Source organism: Pholcus phalangioides, unplaced genomic scaffold (genome assembly GCF_987345545.1).
Source record: "Pholcus phalangioides strain wild (caught in Gottingen) unplaced genomic scaffold, Ppha-v1.0 ptg000010l_1, whole genome shotgun sequence".
NCBI classification, from domain to species: Eukaryota; Metazoa; Arthropoda; class Arachnida; order Araneae; family Pholcidae; genus Pholcus; species Pholcus phalangioides.
This window is the reverse complement of record NW_028301603.1, coordinates 44,127,664-44,135,068: the sequence shown is the minus strand read 5'-3', so window position 1 is coordinate 44,135,068 and position 7,405 is coordinate 44,127,664. Positions and strand designations below refer to the sequence as shown.

General features: G+C 34.2%; 1 long non-coding RNA gene across 1 annotated transcript; it reads left to right on the top strand.

Annotated features, from left to right (window-relative positions):
- The first annotated feature begins 87 nt into the window (after nucleotides 1-87).
- On the top strand, nucleotides 88-5,820 carry LOC149081564 (uncharacterized). Its single transcript, XR_016193470.1, has 3 exons — nucleotides 88-565; nucleotides 3,922-4,024; nucleotides 5,660-5,820. It is a non-coding gene; the product is annotated as an uncharacterized LOC149081564 (long non-coding RNA).
- The last annotated feature ends 1,585 nt before the right edge of the window (nucleotides 5,821-7,405 follow it).

Sequence of the window (7,405 nt, the reverse complement as noted above, 5' to 3'; positions counted from 1 at the left end):
ACGCATTTCAAAAGAATTCTCACTTCTGCTTGAGCAGCTTGTTGGGAGGAAGTAATATTGGTTTCATCGAAGCCCCAGTAGCACAACGGTATCGGCATGCGTCGGATCGACGTCGATGCGACGCCGGTTCGTCGAGTGGATACCGAGCGTCGAAAGAGGTCGGAAATTTCTACGTGTCCGATACCGAACGGTATAGTAAAAATGTATTCAGTCGGTAAACGCCAAAATACCTTCATTTTTTGCTCTAAAATAGTTTTACTCTCACTTTTACAGCATTTCGTTTCGAAGGAGAATATCTTAAACGATAATTTGTTTCTTTTGAAATAATCTAAATTTTTCGCCCATCATAACGTCGCACTTGCCATTTATAACGACCGACAACGACAAAGAACGGTATAGGACACTACGCGTTTCTCCCCTCTCTCCCCTCCCGTCTTCCCTGTCAGTAAGCATCAACAAAGCCGGCCATTTTAAAAGCACGGCGTTAGTTACAAGCTGCGAAGGCCGGCGCTTTTATTGTTTATTAACGAAACAGTTGACGCCGAAGACAGCGTTTAGAGAAAAGGTAAGCATTATTTCACTATTCCTATCGAACTGTATGATAAATTTTCCAAGTATTAGATATTGTCAATGCTTATTTTTTTTTTTTACCGTCGTTTTTGATAAATCCGTTCCCTCCTGCTGGGCTGTGATCTTTGGCGGGCCCTTAGATCAGGTTAACATGGGCCCCCTGTAGTGAATTTACAATGTAAAAAAATAAATAAGGGTTGTCACGGCACTCTCTCTTGAGCCGTACGTGCCGTAACCTTGGAGCTGAGGCTATTTGAGCTCCTATGGCCCACATCTGGGGCGTAGCCATAAATTTCGTTCGGGGGGAGGGAGCCAAAGTGATAGAATAATAGATTTGGCCATCTTTTTCCCTTATATTCGATCATTTTCTCACATTTCGGGGGGGGGGGGGGGAAACCAGACCCCCAAGTCCCCCCCCCCCCGCTACGCCCTTGGCCCATATCCAGGGGTAGGGCGCTTAGACTAAGATCTGGGGCCCTTCTGTATTCATAGCATGGAAAAATCAAAAATGATGGTATTTTCCCCGGGGGGGGGGGGGGCCTGTCAGCCCCACCCTTGTGATGAGCCATGTTGAGCGCTCCCTATAAATTTTGCGCTGAGCCCCCAACCCATATTCACGAATATACACAATACCACAAACCATTCCTCCTGCCTACGGGACGATTAGGGATTTTCAGCCCCCTCAATATTTTTTTCTTGTTAATAATTTTCATGTCAAACTGAATGATCATGGGCAAGGCAAGGTTGTAGCGTTCCGTCTTGGGGTCCCTGTTAAAAGGTTGCAAAATAAGTAAACATATTTTTTGTGAGGCTCCATTTGGCCCGATGCCCCAGCCTATTTACAGGCCCGATTTTTTGCCATTTTGTATCCTAAGCCTCACCCGTGGGCTATCAGGACAGGGGTTTTTATGTTCTCTGAAGTAAACTTTTGTATAATATTATGTATATTTTATATGAATTATATTTTTATGTAGAAATTAAAGTTATTGAATTTTGTCATGACAGAATTCAATCATCATGCCCTCCTTTTCCCTGAATGCAAGGGAGCATGCTTAAAATTGTTTAAAGTATGTACGTAATAAATCAAATATGAACATGGAAATTTATTTGAAATCTATAGTATATACTTATTTGAAATTTTACATGCTATGAGTTAAACTTGACTGAAACTTCAACACAATGTGATAATTGGCTATATAAAAATATCACTCTTTGGTCTTGGCACACTATTCTATACAGTGTTAAAATATTTCATCAATAACAATGTAACTTCTTTTGTCTCTGGCCACATTCCTTACTCTCTAGGTCACTCTCATGCTTGCACACTCTGTTGTTCTTTTTTTTTTTGCCTCACAGCCTAGTTCATTGCTCTTTAAGCCAATCCCATGCTTATACACACTAACAAACCTGACCCCCAGCCAATGATTTGGCTGTAGTTAGCATGTTTACAAATCACATATCGCTCTCTGTAATTGTATCTTTACCCAAAACATTATAAAAACTATTCCATCACTCAAAATCAGACATTGTATCAACAACCTTGGGGTTAAAAAATCTTTTTTATCATGAAATGGTTCCAACTTTCCCAAAAACTAATGTAATTGCAAAGAAGCCAGAGCCACATTTTTGTTCGATAAATTCAAGATCCTTATTTCTCTCTTCTTTTGTGACATTAATTCCCTATTAGAAGTTAACACTGACGAGCTTATAATAAATGCATAAAAGTGTGCATCTGTTAATTATTTTTCATATATATTTTTATATTCTGATGACAAAACCGTTGTATTGTTTGATGTTGATGCTTCTTTTATCTTCAATTGCAGCTTTTTCCATGCCAATACACATTCAGCTATGGAGCAGTTGTGTGTGTGTTCCTTTGTACAAAATAGTTAATTAATTGGCTATTGGTTTCAGAATTGCAATTATGTCCTTGACATTTCTTTTTTAATAAATATTTAAGATTTCACTAGAGATGTTACTATCTGAGATCTGTGGTCTTCACAAACTTTGGTAACAACTGACGAATTTTTAACATAATATTCAAGAGAATCACAATAAGTATTGTATTCCATCATACCTCTGCAGGAAGACCAATGCACTTCCACCTTACACATGATACCATGCTTTTGAGAGATGATTGCGGAAGAATCTAAATATACTTTTAACATGCTTTGTTACATCAGTTTTAACCAAATCTTCGACTAACAAGTTTAAAATGTGGGCACTGTAGCAATAAGTAAGTCCCGAAAAGCCAAGCTTTTCATCCAGGGTCTTTCTGGATGAAACCATATTTGCAGTAACAAAATTTGATATGTTACATATGAAGTTTTCTTCTGTTGACTTCACTGAACTAAAAACCACATTTGCTAAATAATTTCCAGCATGTGATAAGTCAGATGTGTCAATAGTATCAACATAGATGGCTTTACCACACTATTTGATAACACACAGAATTTATTCATTATCCATCCATTCATCGCCATGCAATTTTTGATTTTCTAAGTCAACTTATAATATACATTATAATATAAAAATATTTGAAAATGCATTTAAATTAATTGATATTTAAAATAATCTAATAACAATTTAAATCACTTTAGAGCTGCATAAATAATTTTATTCAATTACAACAGATAATTTTTTACATCTGAAAAAAATTGATTTAAATCATGATTTAAACTGCTGGTTTAAATCACTACAACCCTGATCATTTTGTCACACACTCACCCGATTTCTTGCTCTCTCCAGGTCACTCCCATATTCACACCCTCTAAATCACTTTTTGTTACTCCTATGCTTGCACACACTGTTACTCATGTGCTTGCACATTCTTTTTGCTGCATAGTGACTTAGTTCCATGATCTCTTGATAGAGTGGGAAGGTTGAATGACATGACCAGTTGACTACTTGACCAGTCATTCCTTAAATTTGCAGCCCCTTTGAAATTTTCGCCTTGAGCTATAGCCCACTTAGCCTCTTTGTGAATACGCCATTTGGGGGTACCTTACCAGATTCCTGTCTGGGGGCCATCTTCAAGATGTAAAGAGGGGGGCATGCCTACTTGGTGATGTTGAAAATATTTATTAGCCCATTAACTTATATATAGATCATGGGGCCTCTGATATACTAATCTGGACCCATAATCGCTCAGAGCAGAATTTTTTATGTGGTTCTGTGTAGTATATTTCTAATGTAAGTGAACAGTGATTACATTCTTTTTCAGCTCCCCTTTCCACTCTATATGCAAGGGGCTATGATTAAAATTGTTCAAAGTATGTTCGTGAAATATTAATAAGCAAATGTATACTTTGAAATTTTTATACCACATGTACCTATTTGGAATTTTTCTAGGAGTTAAACATGACACAATGAAACTGCGATACAATGATAATTCCCTATATAATGATACCATGCTGTCGTCTCTCACTATTCCACCAATAAATCATGTGCAACGGTAAGTATTTTTCTTTTTCTTTAAATACCATTCAATTGGAATTTTACCTTTTATGATATTTTATTATTTTAAATAAAAGTTGTATCAGAAAAAAAGGAATCAACATGCGTTCTAATCTGTTGGAAACTGATGTTCAACTGCAGGGGCGTAGCCAGAAATTTCGTTCGGGGGGGGGGGGGACCAAAGTGACAGAACAATGGATTTGGCCATCTTTTTCCCTTTTTTCGGTCATTTTCTCACATTTCAGGGGGGGGGGGAACCAGACCCCCAAGTTCCCCCCCCCCCTCGCTACGCCCTTGTTCAACTGCCATGGGGGCAAATGTGGTTAAAATGGTAAACTTGTATAACACAACCTTGAAAAAGTTAGTGAAAATTAATTATCAAATATTTTTAGTATAGACAATTCCTACAATAATGATGGTAATTTTGTATAATTTGTAATATAATTTAAGATGTACAGTATATATGAAGTTAATGCATTGAACGATTATTCTCGGAGTGTGATTGTGCAGCTGATTGCTATACAGGGTTGTCATGAAGGAAATATTGCTGAGTTGGAATATCCCTCATATCATATATATGGCCTTGCTACGTTGAAATAATCTGTTTTTACAGTTAATAAAACCTTGACATAGAAAGTCCAAGCATAGGTCTCCATACACAACTAAAAGAAATAAAAATAATTTGAATTGTACACAAAATGGTTTCAAAGTGGTGCATTTGTTTGTAGTTTATGTGTACAATTGCAGACTATTTATATAACTTGCAATAAAATAAGGAGTAAAATCAAATTTCAGGATACAATGTAAAGAATATTCATAAGTACAGTATAAATGTGTTTTTTTTTTTTTAAATTACAGTTTTTCCTGTGCAACTGTGCTTAGGTTTTTGAAAATGTGATTGTGGAGACTTGAGCAAAAATTAGTGGAGCTTCTGCATTAATTTTCATTTCAAAAACCATGTTTTGAACAATTTAGAGTGAAAATTAATTATCAATATTTTTAGTATAGACAATTCATACAACCTGAAAATTAGTTTATCAAATGAACAAAACATTGCTTTAAATCTTGACCTCTACAAAAGATTAAGATTTAAAGCAAGATCTGAGTATATTCTTGTATATGCACACACACATAGTTTGTAATTTTTTTACTACATTTTGTCTTATTTTCATTCTATAAAACTGAATTTGTTCGGCTAAGAGTCATCCAGTAAATTTCAGTCACTGTTTAGAAAGTCCAAATCAATCCAGAAATCAGATTTTTTTAACGTGAAGCTCAAGATGAACACCCGCTGATGCAAAACATTTCCAACATCCAGTGCAAATGTATCAGTAGCTATTATTTTTTGTGGTATTCGTGTGATTGGTCTGAGAGATTATTTTGATGTTAGAGAATATGATTTTTTCACACCATAAAGTTATCAAAGATATTGGTGGTTCAACATTTCAATATATACCTATTTAAAATTATCATGATTTCATGAAATATTGTTGGGGGGGGGGGGCGGCTTGAGCCAGTGAAAAGTTGCACCTGCAAATTATACTCATAAAATATATTTCTCTAATGTAGGCTACTATCAAAATATTCTCAATATTCAATAAATTAAAAGAAATGTATTTTCAATGTTTTATAGGTTTTGTCTGAAACATAAGATTGCTGAAATTTTTTGCTGGCATGAAGCACCCTGTTCCATGTGCAATAAAAGTTCGCAGCTGTGTTAAAAAAATTTATCAATATTTGAAAATATCTCTTTAAGAACTTGTATATGGAGCAATATTAAATCATGTCTAATAATTCTATTTGTGCTCGCTTTATCTTTGCTCTCTTCATTTAAACCGCAGAAAACTGGAACTAGTTTTATTTGAACAGGTCATATAAAATGCATTTAAAATTATTGGTGTTGTGTTCAAATGGCCTGAATTTCTAGAATCCTGTACGTATATAATGTGAGGTAAGTATGCCAGTAATAGGCTTCCTTTTTCAAGTTTTAAAAAATATATATCAAAAGTTATGAGAAAACTCTGTAGCTTTTTTTACCATATACCAAGCTATATTCTTTCAGTTGCCGTTCGGTGTCCAAGCTGGTTTTGAAAAAAAAAATTAGGTGGAAAAAGGATGCCAATAATCAGTCAAAGCAAGACATTTCATTTTGCACTAAGAGTAATAATTTCATATTCTAAATACAAAATTGATTGTGCTTTAAAGACGTTAAACAAATTGCACTTGAAGTTGAAAGGGTGGCGGCCTACTCTAGGGTCAATCATTTTCACATTATTCAAATTGTATGACGTGACATTGTAATCAGGCCTACCAATCTTGCTGAAGTGATACCCTCCTCTGTGAACAATCTTAAATACATTTTGCTTTCAAACATACTATATCTTTTAAGAGAATTCTTTTCTATCTACATACAGATATTAAGACAAAAAAAAAATAATGAGACTAAATTCCTGCAGAAGCAACTTCTCGAATGCTTAAATATAAAAAAAATGAAGCTTAGAGAAAACAGAAAAAGCAAGAATTGGAAAAGAAAAGAATAAATAAAAAAATAAAACTCAAAATAAAAATAAAATAAATAATAAAAATTAAAAAAATAAAAGCTCTCTCAAAAATACATATAACTATATGCCTGTTTCAAGAAATAAAAGAAAAATAATTGCTCAAGGTTTTTGAGTTTGACAGGAAATAATAGGCGTTTTGTTCATGTACAAAATTATGTGTCTACATAATACGTCCAGATATTATTGCATTATTTCCCACAGTTGAAATCGAAAGAGCAGCACCTTGTTTTTCTGTGGATAAAAAATATCACCTGTGAAAGAATACAAGAAAGTCAAATTTTCATTTTAAATTATACCAGAGACCTATTCCACTTATAATATTTTTCAGTGATGTTTCTTTTTACAATTTTGTCAAGCCTATTGCATATATTTCATTGTTTTCATTCAATATCTGGGTGGCCATTTACTGCTATATGGACTGTAAATATTTTATTTATATAATTCTTAGCAGTCAAAATTTGATCTAATAACAATAACAGATGAGTTTGAATTATAATAAATTATTATACAAATAATTGTTTCAAATATTAAAAATAACATTAAATATTTTGAACTGGCACACTTACTTTTTGTAGCAGTACGTTCTATTTTTTACGTTCAGAACACATAAGTGTTTCGTATAGTAGTATAGAAACTGAATTCTGAATGTAACTAGAACTTATGCATCAGAGTTTTTCAACTAGTGTGCTACGTGAGAATTGTAGTTATGCCATAAACATTTTTTAAGGAAATTATCAGATTAATTTTTAAAAGAAGTCTGAAGCCGCAGATATTGATTATACAATATCTGAGTACTATACACCCATCCTCCGGGAACA